Source organism: Stenella coeruleoalba (assembly GCF_951394435.1).
Source record: "Stenella coeruleoalba genome assembly, chromosome: 4".
Lineage (NCBI taxonomy): Eukaryota > Metazoa > Chordata > Mammalia > Artiodactyla > Delphinidae > Stenella > Stenella coeruleoalba.
In genome coordinates this window covers 90,501,679-90,516,918 of record NC_137149.1, presented here as the reverse complement: position 1 = coordinate 90,516,918, position 15,240 = coordinate 90,501,679, and the positions used below count along the sequence as shown (strand labels likewise).

General features: G+C 44.2%; 1 long non-coding RNA gene across 1 annotated transcript in view; it reads right to left on the bottom strand.

Annotated features, from left to right (window-relative positions):
• Window positions 1-15,069, bottom strand: part of LOC307185335 — a 596,100-nt gene extending 581,031 nt beyond the window's left edge. Inside the window, exon 1 of the long non-coding RNA XR_013828014.1 lies at window positions 15,005-15,069. This is a non-coding gene — a long non-coding RNA (uncharacterized lncRNA). The remainder of the gene's footprint in view (window positions 1-15,004) is intronic.
• Window positions 15,070-15,240: the final 171 nt, after the last annotated feature.

Here is a 15,240-nt window from a genome sequence, read left to right as displayed (position 1 = left end):
CAAGAACCTCAACTTCAGTACACCTTAAATATCCCAGGAAAGAGAACAATGGATAAAGAAGATGTGGTACTTATGTACAATGGAATATCTCTTCACCATGAAATCAATGTAATAAGGCTAGTAGAAGGATAAAGAGTGGATTTAGGTCCGATAATACTACTTGAAATAAGTCAAACAGAAAAAGAAACATATCATAAGATATCACTTATGAGGGAGGGTAAATATGGCTGCACAAGAAATGAATTACAGAACAGAACAGTGTCTCACATTTAGAAAACACACTTATGTCAGCTTAAGGGGAAAGGAGAGGTGGGGTGATGCATAAAACCAGAGTTTGAAATTAGCACAGATACCGTTCAATAAACCAAATAGGTATTAGACAAGATCTACACCTTGCTCAATGAACAGGCCTCAACACACCCTATACACCGCAGAGAAATATATCTGAGGAATAAGAATCTTAAAACCCATGTATTGATATATCTCCATAAGGGAATCAAGTGTGTGCAGAGCGGCACAAACACAGCAGTGAAAAGGAGCTAAACCCCATTATAGAAATAACTTTTAAAAACAAAACGCTGAAACAATGAAAGAGAGAAAAATTCTTACAAAATTCGCTCAGGGGCTGTGATGCAACCTGGATTGACCACATATAAACCCACAGCTGGATAAGACATAAGGCTGGACACTTGGGGCTGACAGGATTGGTGAGCTTTGGTGAGCAACTGCCGAAAGTTTAATGCAATACTTCATGCTACTCATTCCAAGGGTCCCAACACTCCAGGTTGAAGGGAATCTTCCTACAGCTAAACCATGCTTGGGAAACCCAGCGACTGGTATACCATATGATCGGGAAAGGTTTCTAAAACGCACCTCATTTTTCCTCTCCTGGGGCTCCGGATCGACATTCCAGCCGCTTTACTAACAACATCCCCACATGGAGTCAATGCCTTTAAGTTCTGGTATCGCACAGTCTGCAGTTAGTGCAGAGGATGAATGGGAATAGGGGGAACCAGTGAGAAACTAGCTGTAGCGGTTTCAATGGGCACATGTCACTCTAATATCACATCAGTAAGAAGAATTAACCAAAGGCACAGCAAGGTGCCCCAGAAGAAAAATAGGGCTTCAAGGAATCCTGTGGTTATGGGGCAAGACCACAAAAATAAGAGCTAAAAAATGGAGCTAAGGGCCACTGCAATTCAAAAACCTGCAGAGTTATAAAGGCCAACTATTTTTAAAAAATATATTGAGGTAAGGCTATGAAGAGGCATTGAAAGCAAGGCAGAATGCAGGAAACCGATTTCAGGAGGTAGACTGGAATTGCATTGAAAGCATATGAAGAGAGTGAGAAACTCGACAATGATGCACTTGGCCCAAAAGTGCGTATGTGTTTTTTCCTGAATATATTCAGGAAAAAACGCATACGCACTTTTTGGCCAACCAAGCAAGCTTGCAAAGGAAATCTGCACTACAATGAAGTCTCAATTCCACCTGGTCAAAAGGGCCATCTGAAAAAAGTGTAAAATCCATAAAGGCACGACAGGCCATGGAGAACTGGGAGCCTTCTTATGCTGATGGGCGAGATGTAAATTGCCAACAGACACTTGGGAGAAGTGTATGGTGTTTCCTGAAACATCTAAAAAACAAAGCAACAGAGCCTAGGGCACTTCCACTTATGGTCCTATAGCTTAGGGAAATTAATATCAAAAAGACACAGCAACCCCAAAATTTGGGACGGCTCTTTTTACAGGAATCTCTTCTACGGCACAAGTTAAATATCCCAGAGAGCAAATAGTGGATAAAGAAGTTGCGGTACTTATGTACAACAGAATACCACTCAGCAATGAAATCTATGTCACCAGGCCCGTACCAGCATAATGAGTGGATTGAGGCACGATGATTCTAAGTGAAATAAGTCACACAGAAAAAGAAACTTCATAAGGTATCACTAATACACAGAATGTGAACTTGGCTACACGTGAACTGAATTACAAAACAGAACAGGGTCTCAAGTTTAGAAAACCAACTTATGCCTGCTTAAAGGGGAAGGTGAGTTGGGGTGCTGCATAAAAGCAGAGTTTGAAATTAGCACAGATACCGTTCCATAAGCGAAATATGTAATAGACAAGAGCTACCCCTTGCTCAACGAAATTGATTCAACAATGAGGTATCACCTCACACCTGGTAGAATAGGCATCATTGAAAATCTACAAACAAAAAATGCTGGAAAGTGTGTGGAGAAAAGGAACCCTCTTCCACTATTGTTGGGAATATAAATTGATACAGTCATTATGGAGAACAATATCGAATTTCTTAAGAAACTAACAATAGAATTACCATATGATACAGCAATCCCAGTACTGGACATATACCCAGACAAAACCATAAATCAAAAAGAGTCATTCACCGCAATGTTCATTGCATCACTATTTACAATATCGAGGTAATGGAAGCAACCTAAATGCCCACAGACAGACGAATGCATAAAGCTGTGGTACATATATAAAATGGAATATTACTAAGCCATGAAAAGGAATGAAATTGGGTCATTTGTAGAGACGTCGATGGATCTAGAGACTGTCATACAGAGTGAAGTAAGTCAGAAAGAGAAAAACAAATCTTGTATATTCATGCATATATGTGGAACCTAGAAAAACTGTACAGGTTAACCATTTTGCAAGGCATAAATAGAGCAACAGATGTAGACAACAAACGTATGGACAACAAGGGGGGAAAGCTGTTGGGGGGGTGGTGGTGGGAGGAGTTGAGAGACTGGGATTGGCATGTATACATTTATATGTATAAAATAGATAACCAATAAGAACCTGCTGTATAAAAATATAAAATAAAATTCAAAATTAAAAAGAAGTAAAATTTAAAAAATAAAACAGAAAAAACAATTATTCCCTGCACATACATGTATTTATATGAATAAATTATTTCCATGCTTATATCTGTAAATACAAAAAAGAGGAATAAAATCTACCTTGAACCAAAAACGAAAAAGAGAAAAAAAACACAGAACCCACCAGTTACACAGAGGAAAACCGTATCAGGGCACTTGCTCCAGTTGTAAACAATTCTGAAGTTGGTCAGTGGTGGGGAATCGTCTCCCATTCAGCCAGCAGCCCCCACGCAACAAGCGTCCTCATTGCAAAGCTGGGGCACCGTGCCGAGGCATCTGTGAGTAAACGTGAGCTGAGCCCCAGGCCAGTTGCTGCTGAACTATTCCCACCCGTCCCAGGTAAAACACCTGAATATATACAAGGACTTGAAAGCCTAGAGGAAGGGCCATAGAGCCACACGAGTGACAGCATGCCGGCCGACTTGGTGCCTGCAGGCCAGCCAGGATGGTCCTGGCCCTGGGTGCTCTTCTGGAAGATTTCCATTTCCCTGCCTGAGATACCCGTCCTGTCCCTGCCCCCACTGCTTTTTTCCTTCCTCACCTCTGCCCAGGGAGAAATTCCAGCAGCAGGTATGGGTGACACACCCTCTTCTTTAGCAGGTGGCAGCCTGGCAACTGCTGCAGAAAGTCCAGCAGAGCCCCACTCACACTGGGCCACCCACAAAGCCGTGGCCTCTCACTCCCTCCCACCAGCCCAGCCCGGAGACTGCTGACAGGGCAGAGAAAATGGCGTCAGGCACGGCTGCAGGGGCTCTTGCTGCCTGGAGTGGTATTTATATTGATCTCAACCCAGGCACACCTGGGGAGGGCTGGCCGGCACGGTAAGGCTGCCCAGGTCAGCCAATCATCACCCCTCAGGGGCTCACAGTTGCAGAAAATGGAACTTGCTGAACCGGCCAGGTCCAAGGAACAGGTGTGGGCTCCTGAGAGTCAGGATAGACAAGGGGCTGCAGCTTTGGCTTGTTTTCTAATCATTTTATCTGGCCCATGAGTGGGAGACAACTTCAAGAAAACCCTCTCCTAATGAGAGGAACCCAGGAGTCAGGGAGAGGAGGGGTGGGTGGTGGTTGGAGACAGAGGCCTGGTGCCCCGGGTGCAGTGGAAGTCTCTGGAAGACCAGGTGGAGGGAGGCCTCACGGAGTGATGCCCAGGGTCACAGACCTGTCGCAGCTGCTGTTTGTTAGTTCAAGTCCTGCTCTGAGGTGCTCTGTGTCAGCTCTGAGCGACAGGTGAGCTGGGGGTGCTCTGCAATGAGGGCTATGTGCACGGTTCCTGTGTGCCCAGCCCTGCCACGGTACCTGCAAGGGTAGCTCTGTATCCTGGGAGGGGCCTGACCACGAGAGCCCCGTGGGCTGGGGTGGGGGTGGGGTACCTGCCCAGGTGAGCTCCATATTCTGGGATTGGTCTGACCATGAGAGCCCCATGGGCTGCTGGGGACCTGGTAAAGGATGTCAGGACAGTCAGTGAAGCCACCGAGGATATACCTCCAGTTGCTCCTAATTCCTACACCCTGCTGGTCATTCTACCAACCACCAGGACATGGTATTCTGTATTAGTCTTCAATGATGCCTTCTTTTGTATTCCATTAGTCCCAGAGTCACAAGAAATTTTGGCTTGTGAGTGGCAGGACTCAACATACAACTAAAACAATACTTCCGGGCCGTCTGGCCCCAAGGGTGCAAAAATTCCCACACCATCTTTGGGGAAAGCTTAGCTAAAGACCTAAAAGTTCTACCTCTGGAAAAGGAAACCCTCCTTCAATATGCAGACGACATTCTGATCACCAGCCCTACTAAGGAGGCCTCTGAACTACCAAGCCAATAAAGGATAGAAGTTGTCCAAGAAAAAGCTCAAATATCACAGACTGCGGTGACCTGCCTGGGCTTCATTCTCACAGAAGGTCAGAGAAGCCCATCCCAGGAAAGGGAAGAAACCATTTTCAGCCTTACCCCTTTCTAAAACTAGAAGACAGCTTAGGGGTTCCTGGGGAGGCCAGGGTTTGCTGCTTCTGGATCCCTAGCTACAGTCTACTAGCTGGGCCTCTATATGAAACACTGAAAGGAAAAGATGATGATCCTTTTGAATAGAATCCAGAAGTGGCCTTTCAAGAATGGAAAGAGCAGTCAATTCAGACCCTTGCCCTGGAAGTCCCTAATTTAGCTAAACCCTTTGACCTTTACATTCCCGGTGAAAGGTGAATCGCCATTGGAGAATTAGTGCAAAAACTGGGACCACTTGAAATGGAACAATGCAAGAATGCCATCCAGGTAGGATAAACTACGGTCACTAAGGGGCTTGGCCCACTGCCACATCTGGCCAAGATACTGGCGGTATCTAAAAACCTGGAAATCAGCAGCCCAAAAGGCCACCTCCCTCCTAAGGGAAAAGGACCCCACGTGGTGATCCTAACCACCAACCATGCCCTGAAGTTGCAGGGTTCGCTCCGTGGGCACACCGACCTCGAGTGAGGAGGCCCTCCAACTCCAACATCCAGAGAGATAACCGGGGGCAACAGGGCACCATGACGACTCGTGTGAACATCACTTGACCTGGAGTTTCTCTCATAAAACAACAAGAGTGTGTCCCAAAAGAGTAGACTACTGCTTGCAGGACTTACTGCACCCAGAGGGGAGCTAATAATCTTGGCGGGGGAACAGTATACCACACTGTCACCATAGAAAAGCCTACAGACACTGTGATGATGGTGGCCAATAAGACCGGCTGGACTCCTGTTTACTTCAAAAGGCTGTTGACTCAGTAGCCATCATGGTCCTTGATCACCACTGACCCTGGACTGTCTGGGAGTTGAGCGGGCAGGGCTCTGACACCTGGTGCTGTTTGTACGTTAATTCAGGGGCCTAATTGAAGAAAGCGCAGACTACTGGTCAGAGCATCTAGGCTGGCAGAGACGGTCAGCCTAAGGTGGCCGAACAAATGTGGGGCGGGGTGAAACCGGCCCCCACAGCGTCTCTGCACATCTCTTTCCTGGACCCTTAAAGGTCATTAGAATCTATAACGCTTCCAATGCTGGTGCTCAGGTGGACGAGCAGGGAAGCAGGGGTCCTGGGGACAATCAACGTCACCGGGAGGCTGCTGGGGAGAAGCTCTGACCCTCGCCCCAGGGTATGAGGGCTCCCAACTCAGCACTCAGCAGTTACAGAAGAAGGGTCTGCACCCTCAGCACTCCAAGAATGAGGAAAGGGACAAAAGGCAGAGGAGGGGTTTGTCCCCAGCAAAGCCCTTTAAAAATCCCTGGGAGATAAAAATAGAATCTGGGCAATAAAGTCAAGTCTAACCTTTTTTATCCTTTGTGCTTTGTCTAATTTCACGTGCTCCTAGGGTCCCGCATGCAGAGGTTCCACACCCGGCACTTCAGACCAGATTTCCTAGTGCAGAATGGCTGGGTCGACACCTCAGCTCCTGGGGCCCAGTGCAGACTCCACGATATAGAGCCTGAGCTACAGCCAACCCGGCCCTCGAGAGCTCCGCCGCCTCCCTCCCTCCCACTGACTCTGACAAGATCTCTACACAGCAGCCCAGCCCACAGCCCACGGGGTAGTGCATGCTCTCACCTCTCCATTCTCTGATCAAAATGTAAAGTTTCCTTTGCTTGTGAACCAAACTCAGTCTCGATCTGTTGGCCCCAATGACACTGGGCAGGGGGACACTTGTTGGGGTCCACTCTGGAGGATCAGTAACAGAAATTGAGACTATTGTAACCTCAATGAACAGATGTGTGAGCCAAACTGTAGTTAACATAGAACAGTGTATAAGGCTCGGGTAAAATAAGATGTTTTTAACACTTCCATTTGATATTTCCATCACTTTTTATAAGCAAGTTCAGTGAAAAGGTTTGTCTTATTTGTCAGGTCAATATTAGAGAAACGAAGTGATTTCTTTCCAAGGATGTACATCTAATAATCTTGGTTAAACCTTCAATCTTGTTTTAAATGCTTTTCCATTGAAAATGATACCTCTCTTTCAGCTCCCCCATTTCTGAGAAGTATAAAATCTTATAATTTATTATTACCAAAGGGGAAAGGTGGGAGGAGGGATAAATTAACAGTTTGGAATGAACACATACACACTGCTATGTATAAAATAGATCATCAACAAGGAACTACTGTATAGCACAGGGAACTACACTCAACATTTTGCAATAACCTATAAGGGGAAATAATCTGAAAAAGAATAGATATTTTTATTGACATCATCTATCAATGACAGTTAAAGTGTAGCCTAAGGGAAGCTGGTGGTGAGTGCTTCTGACCCTGAAGACTTCAATCATCTAAAGTTTGGACTCTGCCTACTTCCCAAGGCCCTTAATGAACATATGTGTAGCCGTAGCTTAAAAAATTCCCCAGTTTGGGTTTCGGGGAGACACTGATTTTGAAAAAGCCCTGGTGTTCTCCTTACATGAATGGGACTCTTCCTACTGCTAAAACATGTCTGTCACACCCAGAGGATGGTATACCGTCTGATCGGGAAGAGTTTGGAAAAGGCATCTCATCTCCTCATCTCCTGGTGCTCGGGTTCACCCCTCCAGCGTCTTTACTAACAGTCTCCCCACTTGGAGATGTCAGCACTGTCAACATCCTGTTGCGTACAGTTTGGAATTTGTCCAGAGGATGAAGCGGAAGGATGAGGAACAATGAGAGACAAGTCCTAGGTGTTCAGACAGGCACATGTCACTCTAATTTCCAATCAGGAAGACGAATTGACCAAAGGCTAGGGTTGCCCATGGAAACAGTATAGGGCTTGAGGAAATCCCGCTGCTTTGTGGCCAGTTCCCATAAACACGAGTTGAACAATGGAACTCAGGGGCAGTAAAATTCACAAAACTGCAGAGTTGAAAATATCCATCACTGAAAAATGTCTTGAGGAAAGTCAGAGAAAAGGACTTGTAAGCAAGGGAGAATGGCAGGAAAGGGATTTGAGGAGGTAGAAAGGACTCGCCATTAAGCACAAGAAAAGGAGCTGAACATTGCCAACATTGCAGTTGGCCAAAAAGGGTGTATGCGTTCTTTTCTGTATATATTCAAGAAAAGGGCATACACTTTTTTAGCCAACCAAACAGGTGGGCACTGGAAGTCAATACTACAAAAGATATCACTTCGCATCAGTCAGAAGAGCCATCCTCATAAAGCGTAAACAACAGAAATGCAGGACAGGGCAACGAGAAGAGGGAGCCCTGTGAGACTTATAGTGGAAATGTATATTGCCAACGGCCATTCTGGAGAAGTGTATTGTGTTTACTAAAGCATCTAAAAAATGAGCTACAGAGCATAGGGCACTTGCACTCATGGGCGTATATCTTGGGAAAAACAAAAATCGAGAGGACACAGGCACCCCAATGTTTACCCCCTCTCTGTTTAAAAGATCCTCGACTAGGATATAACGTAAATGTCTCTGGAGGGAAAAAATGGATAGAGATGTGGTACTTAGGTAGAGTGGAATATTATTCAGCCTGGAAATCAATGAAATATGGCCAGTTGTAACAACTCCGGAGGAGTTACGTATGATCATTCTAAGTGACAGAATTCAAAAAGAAAAAGACACATATCATAAGATATCACTTAAAGGTGGAATCCAAAATGGCTACACATGAAATAAATTACAAAACAAAAACATAGTCAAATATGTAGAAAACACGCATAAGGCTGCTAAACGGGAAAGGTGGGGAGGGGTGAGGCATCATCCAGGAGGTTGAAATTAGCAAAGATACCATTCCAAATACCAAACTGATAATCAACAAGGCCTACACGGTAGCTAAAAGAACTGCACTCAGCACACTCAAGTCACCGGAAAAGAATATATACGACTGGTAAGAATCTGAAAAAGAATTTATTGATGTCTCTCTGTACGTGAATCAAGTGGATGTACAGCAGCAAGAAACAGAGCTTTGAAAATCAGCTGTAACCAATATAGTAATAAATTGAAAAAAATAAACGACAGAGAGACAGAGAAAACCTCTTACAACTTTTCCTCAGGGACGGTGATGCAACATGGATTGAACACATCTAGACCCACAGCAGGATGAGACATAAGGCTGGAAACTGTTTGCGCTAAGAGAAATGTGAGGTTGGGTGAGGAAATGCACACCCTTTAAAGTAATACTACCTGGTACCCATTCAATGGGTCCCAAATCTGCAGGTTCAAGGGATCTTCCTACAGCTAAAACATGCATGGAAAACCCAGAGGACTGTACACCATGTGATCGGGAGATGTGTCTAAAATGCACCTCATTTATCCTCTCCTGGTGCTCCTGTTCACCATTCCAGCCACGCTACTTAGAATCTCCCCACTTGGAGAATCAGCACATTTAAACTTCTGTTTCACACATTTTGCAAATTGTGAGGAGGATGAACGGGAAGAGGGGGAACCAATGAGAGAAGAGTTGTAGGGGTTTGGACGGGCACATATCACTCTAATTTCCCATTAAGAATAAGAATTAAAGAAAGGCTCAGCCTGCCTCGCCGGAGCCAAAATAGGGCCTGAAGCAATCCTGCGGGTTTGAGGCCAGCTCACAAAAGAGCAACTTAAAAAATGGAGCTCAGGGTCACTGCAATTCACAAACCTGCAGAGTTATAAATGAAAACTAACGTCCAAAAATATGTTGAGGTAAGGCAAAGAAGAGGATCTGAATGCAAGACAGAATTGCAAGAAACAGATTTCAAGAGATAGATTGGACTCGTCTTTAACGCACATGAAAAGCGGCAGAATTTCGACAATGATGCAGTTGGCCCAAAAGGGCGTATGCGTTTTTTCCTGATTATATCCAGGAAAAAACGCATACGCACTTTATGGGCAACGAAGCAAGCAAGCAATGCAAATGTGCACAACAAAGAAGTCTCACTTCCCACCGGTCAAAAGGGCCATCCTAAAAAATTGTAAAAACCAGAAATGCAGGACAGGCCATGGAGAACAGGGAGCCTTTATACGCTGATGGGCAGTGTGTGAACTGCCGAGAGCCACTCTGGAGAAGTGTATGGTGGTTCCTAAATCATCTAAAAAACAGAGCTACAGAGCATAGGACCCTTCCAATCATGGGAGTATATCTAGGGAAGTCTAAAAATCAACAAGACACAAGCACACCACAGTTTAGGGCTACTCTGTTTACAAGAACCTCAACTTCAGTACACCTTAAATATCCCAGGAAAGAGAACAATGGATAAAGAAGATGTGGTACTTATGTACAATGGAATATCTCTTCACCATGAAATCAATGTAATAAGGCTAGTAGAAGGATAAAGAGTGGATTTAGGTCCGATAATACTACTTGAAATAAGTCAAACAGAAAAAGAAACATATCATAAGATATCACTTATAGAGGGAGGGTAAATATGGCTGCACAAGAAATGAATTACAGAACAGAACAGTGTCTCACATTTAGAAAACACACTTATGTCAGCTTAAGGGGAAAGGAGAGGTGGGGTGATGCATAAAACCAGAGTTTGAAATTAGCACAGATACCGTTCAATAAACCAAATAGGTATTAGACAAGATCTACACCTTGCTCAATGAACAGGCCTCAACACACCCTATACACCGCAGAGAAATATATCTGAGGAATAAGAATCTTAAAACCCATGTATTGATATATCTCCATAAGGGAATCAAGTGTGTGCAGAGCGGCACAAACACAGCAGTGAAAAGGAGCTAAACCCCATTATAGAAATAAATTTTAAAAACAAAACGCTGAAACAATGAAAGAGAGAAAAATTCTTACAAAATTCGCTCAGGGGCTGTGATGCAACCTGGATTGACCACATATAAACCCACAGCTGGATAAGACATAAGGCTGGACACTTGGGGCTGACAGGATTGGTGAGCTTTGGTGAGCAACTGCCGAAAGTTTAATGCAATACTTCATGCTACTCAGTCCAAGGGTCCCAACACTCCAGGTTGAAGGGAATCTTCCTACAGCTAAACCATGCTTGGGAAACCCAGCGACTGGTATACCATATGATCGGGAAAGGTTTCTAAAACGCACCTCATTTTTCCTCTCCTGGGGCTCCGGATCGACATTCCAGCCGCTTTACTAACAACATCCCCACATGGAGTCAATGCCTTTAAGTTCTGGTATCGCACAGTCTGCAGTTAGTGCAGAGGATGAATGGGAATAGGGGGAACCAGTGAGAAACTAGCTGTAGCGGTTTCAATGGGCACATGTCACTCTAATATCACATCAGTAAGAAGAATTAACCAAAGGCACAGCAAGGTGCCCCAGAAGAAAAATAGGGCTCAAGGAATCTTGTGGTTATGGGGCAAGACCACAAAAATAAGAGCTAAAAAATGGAGCTAAGGGCCACTGCAATTCAAAAACATGCAGAGTTATAAAGGCCAACTATTTTTAAAAAATATATTGAGGTAAGGCTATGAAGAGGCATTGAAAGCAAGGCAGAATTGCAGGAAACCGATTTCAGGAGGTAGACTGGAATTGCATTGAAAGCATATGAAGAGAGTCAGAAACTCGACAATGATGCACTTGGCCAAAAGCGGCGTATGCGTTTTTTCCTGAATATATTCAGGAAAAAACGCATACGCCCTTTTTGGCCAACCAAGCAAACTTGCAAAGGAAATCTGCACTACAATGAAGTCTCACTTCCCCCCGGTCAAAAGGGCCATCTGAAAAAAGTGTAAAATCCATAAAGGCAGTACAGGCCATGGAGAACTGGGAGCCTTCTTATGCTGATGGGCGGGATGTAAATTGCCAACAACCACTCGGGAGAAGTGTATGGTGTTTCCTGAAACATCGAAAAAACAAAGCAACAGAGCCTAGGGCACTTCCACTTATGGTCCTATAGCTTAGGGAAATTAAAATCAAAAAGACACAGCCACCCCAAAGTTTGGAACGGCTCTGTTTACAAGAACCTCGTTTACAGTACAAGTTCAACATCGCAGAAAGTGAAAAATGGATAAAGAAGTTGTGGTATTCACTTACAAAGCAATATCACTCAGCAATGAAATCTGTGTCATCCGGCCCTTAGCAGCACAATGAGTGGATTCAGGTATGATGATTCTAACTGAAATAAGTCACACAGAAAAAGAAACATCATAAGATATCAGTAATACACGGAATGGAAACTTGACTACACAGGAACTGAATTACAGAACAGAACAGGGTCTCAAATTTAGAAAACCAACTTATGCTTGCTTAAGGGTAAAGGTGAGTTGGGGTGCTGCATAAAACCAGAGATTGAAATGAGCACAGATAAAGTTCCTTAAGCCAAATATGGAATAGACAAGAGCTACTCCTTGCTCAACGAAATGGACTCAACACCGCATATTAAACGCCTAAGAATGTACCTGACTAGTAAGTATCTTAAAACCTATGGATTGCTATGTCTCCGAAAGAGAATCAAGCATGTGTACAGGGGCATAAACGCAGCAGTGATAGGATTGGAGAGGTTCGGTGAGCAAATGAAGACCCTTTGAAGTCATATTGCATGGTACCCATTCCACGGGTTTCAACTACCCAGGTTTAAGGTATTCTTCCTTCAGCTAAAACATGCATGTGGAACCTAGAGTATGATCAACCATGTGATCGGGAGACGTGTTCAAATATGTCTCAGTTTTCGTACCCTGGTACTCGGGTGCAACATTCCAGACGCTTTACTAACACTCTCCTGACTTGGACAGTCAGTCCCTTTTACCTCCTGTTTGGCCCAGTTTGCAATTTCTGCGGAAGATGAACAGGAATAGCGAGAACCAATGAGACACTAGCTGGAGGTGTCTGGACGGGCAAATTTAACTCTCATTTCTCACCAGGAAGAGGAATTAACCAAAGGCTCAGCGTGCCGTGCCAGAACCAGATTAGGGCCTGAAGCCATCCTGCGGTGTTGCGGCCAGCTCACAAGAAAGCGAGTTGAAGAAAGGAGCTCAGGGGCACTGTAATTCACAAACCTGCAGAGTTATAAATGACAGCTATCGTCCAAAAATATACTGAAGTAAGGCTGCCAAGAGGACTTGAAAGCGGGGCAGAATTGCAGGAAACCGATTTTAGGAGGTAGACTGAAATTGCATTGAAAGCATAGGAAAAGAGGCAGAACGTCCACAATGATGCACTTGGCCAAAAAGGGCGTATGCGTTTTTTCCTGAATATATTCAGGAAAAAACGCATACGCCCTTTTTGGCCAACCAAGCAAACTTACAAAGGAAATCTGCACTACAATGAAGTCTCACTTCCCCCGGTCAAAAGGGCCATCTGAAAAAAGTGTAAAATCCAGAAAGGGAGGACAGGCCATGGAGAACTGGGAGCCTTGTTATGCTGATGGGCGGGATGTAAATTGCCAACAACCACTGGGGAGAAGTGTATGGTGATTTCCTGAAACATCTAAAAAACAAAGCAACAGAGCCTAGGGCACTTCCACTTATGGTCCTATAGCTTAGGGAAATTATAATCAAAAACACACAGCCACCCCAAAGTTTGGGACGCCTCTGTTTACAAGAACCTCGTTTACCGTACAAGTTCAATATCACAGAAAGTGAAAAATGGATAAAGAAGTTGTGGTATTTACTTACAAAGCAATATCACTCAGCAATGAAATCTGTGTCATCAGGCCCTTAGCAGCACAATGAGTGGATTCAGGTATGATGATTCTAACTGAAATAAGTCACACAGAAAAAGAAACATCATAAGATATCAGTAATACACGGAATGGAAACTTGGCTACACAGGAACTGAATTAGAGAACAGAACAGGGTCTCAAATTTAGAAAAACAACTTATGCTTGCTTAAGGGTAAAGGTGAGTTGGGGTGCTGCATAAAACCAGAGATTGAAATGAGCACAGATAAAGTTCCTTAAGCCAAATATGGAATAGACAAGAGCTACTCCTTGCTCAACGAAATGGACTCAACACCGCATATTAAACGCCTAAGAATGTACCTGACTTGTAAGTATCTTAAAACCTATGGATTGCTATGTCTCCGAAAGAGAATCAAGCATGTGTACAGGGGCATAAACGCAGCAGTGATAGGATTGGAGAGGTTCGGTGAGCAAATGAAGACCCTTTGAAGTCATATTGCATGGTACACATTACACGGGTCTCAACTCTCCAGGTTTAAGGTATTCTTCCTTCTGCTAAAACATGCATGTGGAACCCAGAGTATGATCAACCATGTGATCGGGAGACGTGTTCAAATATGTCTCAGTTTTCGTACCCTGGTACTCGGGTGCAACATTCCAGACGCTTTACTAACACTCTCCCGACTTGGAGAGTCAGTCCCTTTTACCTCCTGTTTGGCCCAGTTTGCAATTTCTGCGGAAGATGAACAGGAATAGCGAGAACCAATGAGAGGCTAGCTGGAGGTGTCTGGACGGGCAAATTTAACTCTCATTTCCCACCAGGAAGAGGAAATAACCAAAGGCTCAGTGTGCCGTGCCAGAACCAGATTAGGGCCTAAAGCCATCCTGCGGTGTTGCGGCCAGCTCAAAAGAAAGCGAGTTGAAGAAAGGAGCTCAGGGGCACTGTAATTCACAAACCTGCAGAGTTATAAATGACAGCTATCGTCCAAAAATAGACTGAAGTAAGGCTGCCAAGAGGACTTGAAAGCGGGGCAGAATTGCAGGAAACCGATTTCAGGAGGTAGACTGGAATTGCATTGAAAGCATAGGAAAAGAGGCAGAACGTCCACAATGATGCACTTGGCCAAAAAGGGCGTATGCGTTTTTTCCTGAATATATTCAGGAAAAAACGCATACGCCCTTTTTGGCCAACCAAGCAAACTTGCAAAGGAAATCTGCACTACAATGAAGTCTCACTTAACCCAGTCAAAAGGGCCATCTGAAAAAAGTGTAAAATCCAGAAAGGCAGGACAGGCCATGGAGAACTGGGAGCCTTGTTATGCTGATGGGCGGGATGTAAATTGCCAACAGACACTCGGGAGAAGTGTATGGTGTTTCCTGAAACATCTAAAAAACAAAGCAACAGAGCCTAGTGCACTGCCACTTATAGTCCTATAGCTTAGGGAAATTAAAATAAAAAAGACACAGCCACCCCAAAGTTTGGGACGCCTCTGTTTACAAGAACCTCGTTTACCGTACAAGTTCAACATCGCAGAAAGTGAAAAATGGATAAAGAAGTTGTGGTATTTACTTAAAAAGCAATATCACTCAGCAATGAAATCTATGTCATCAGGCCCTTAGCAGCACAATGAGTGGATTCAGGTATGATGATTGTAACTGAAATAAGTCACACAGAAAAAGAAACATCATAAGATATCAGTAATACACGGAATGGAAACTTGGCTACACAGGAACTGAATTCCAAAACAGAACAGTGTCTCAAATTTAGAAAACCAACTTATGCTTGCTTAAGGGGAAAGGTGAGTT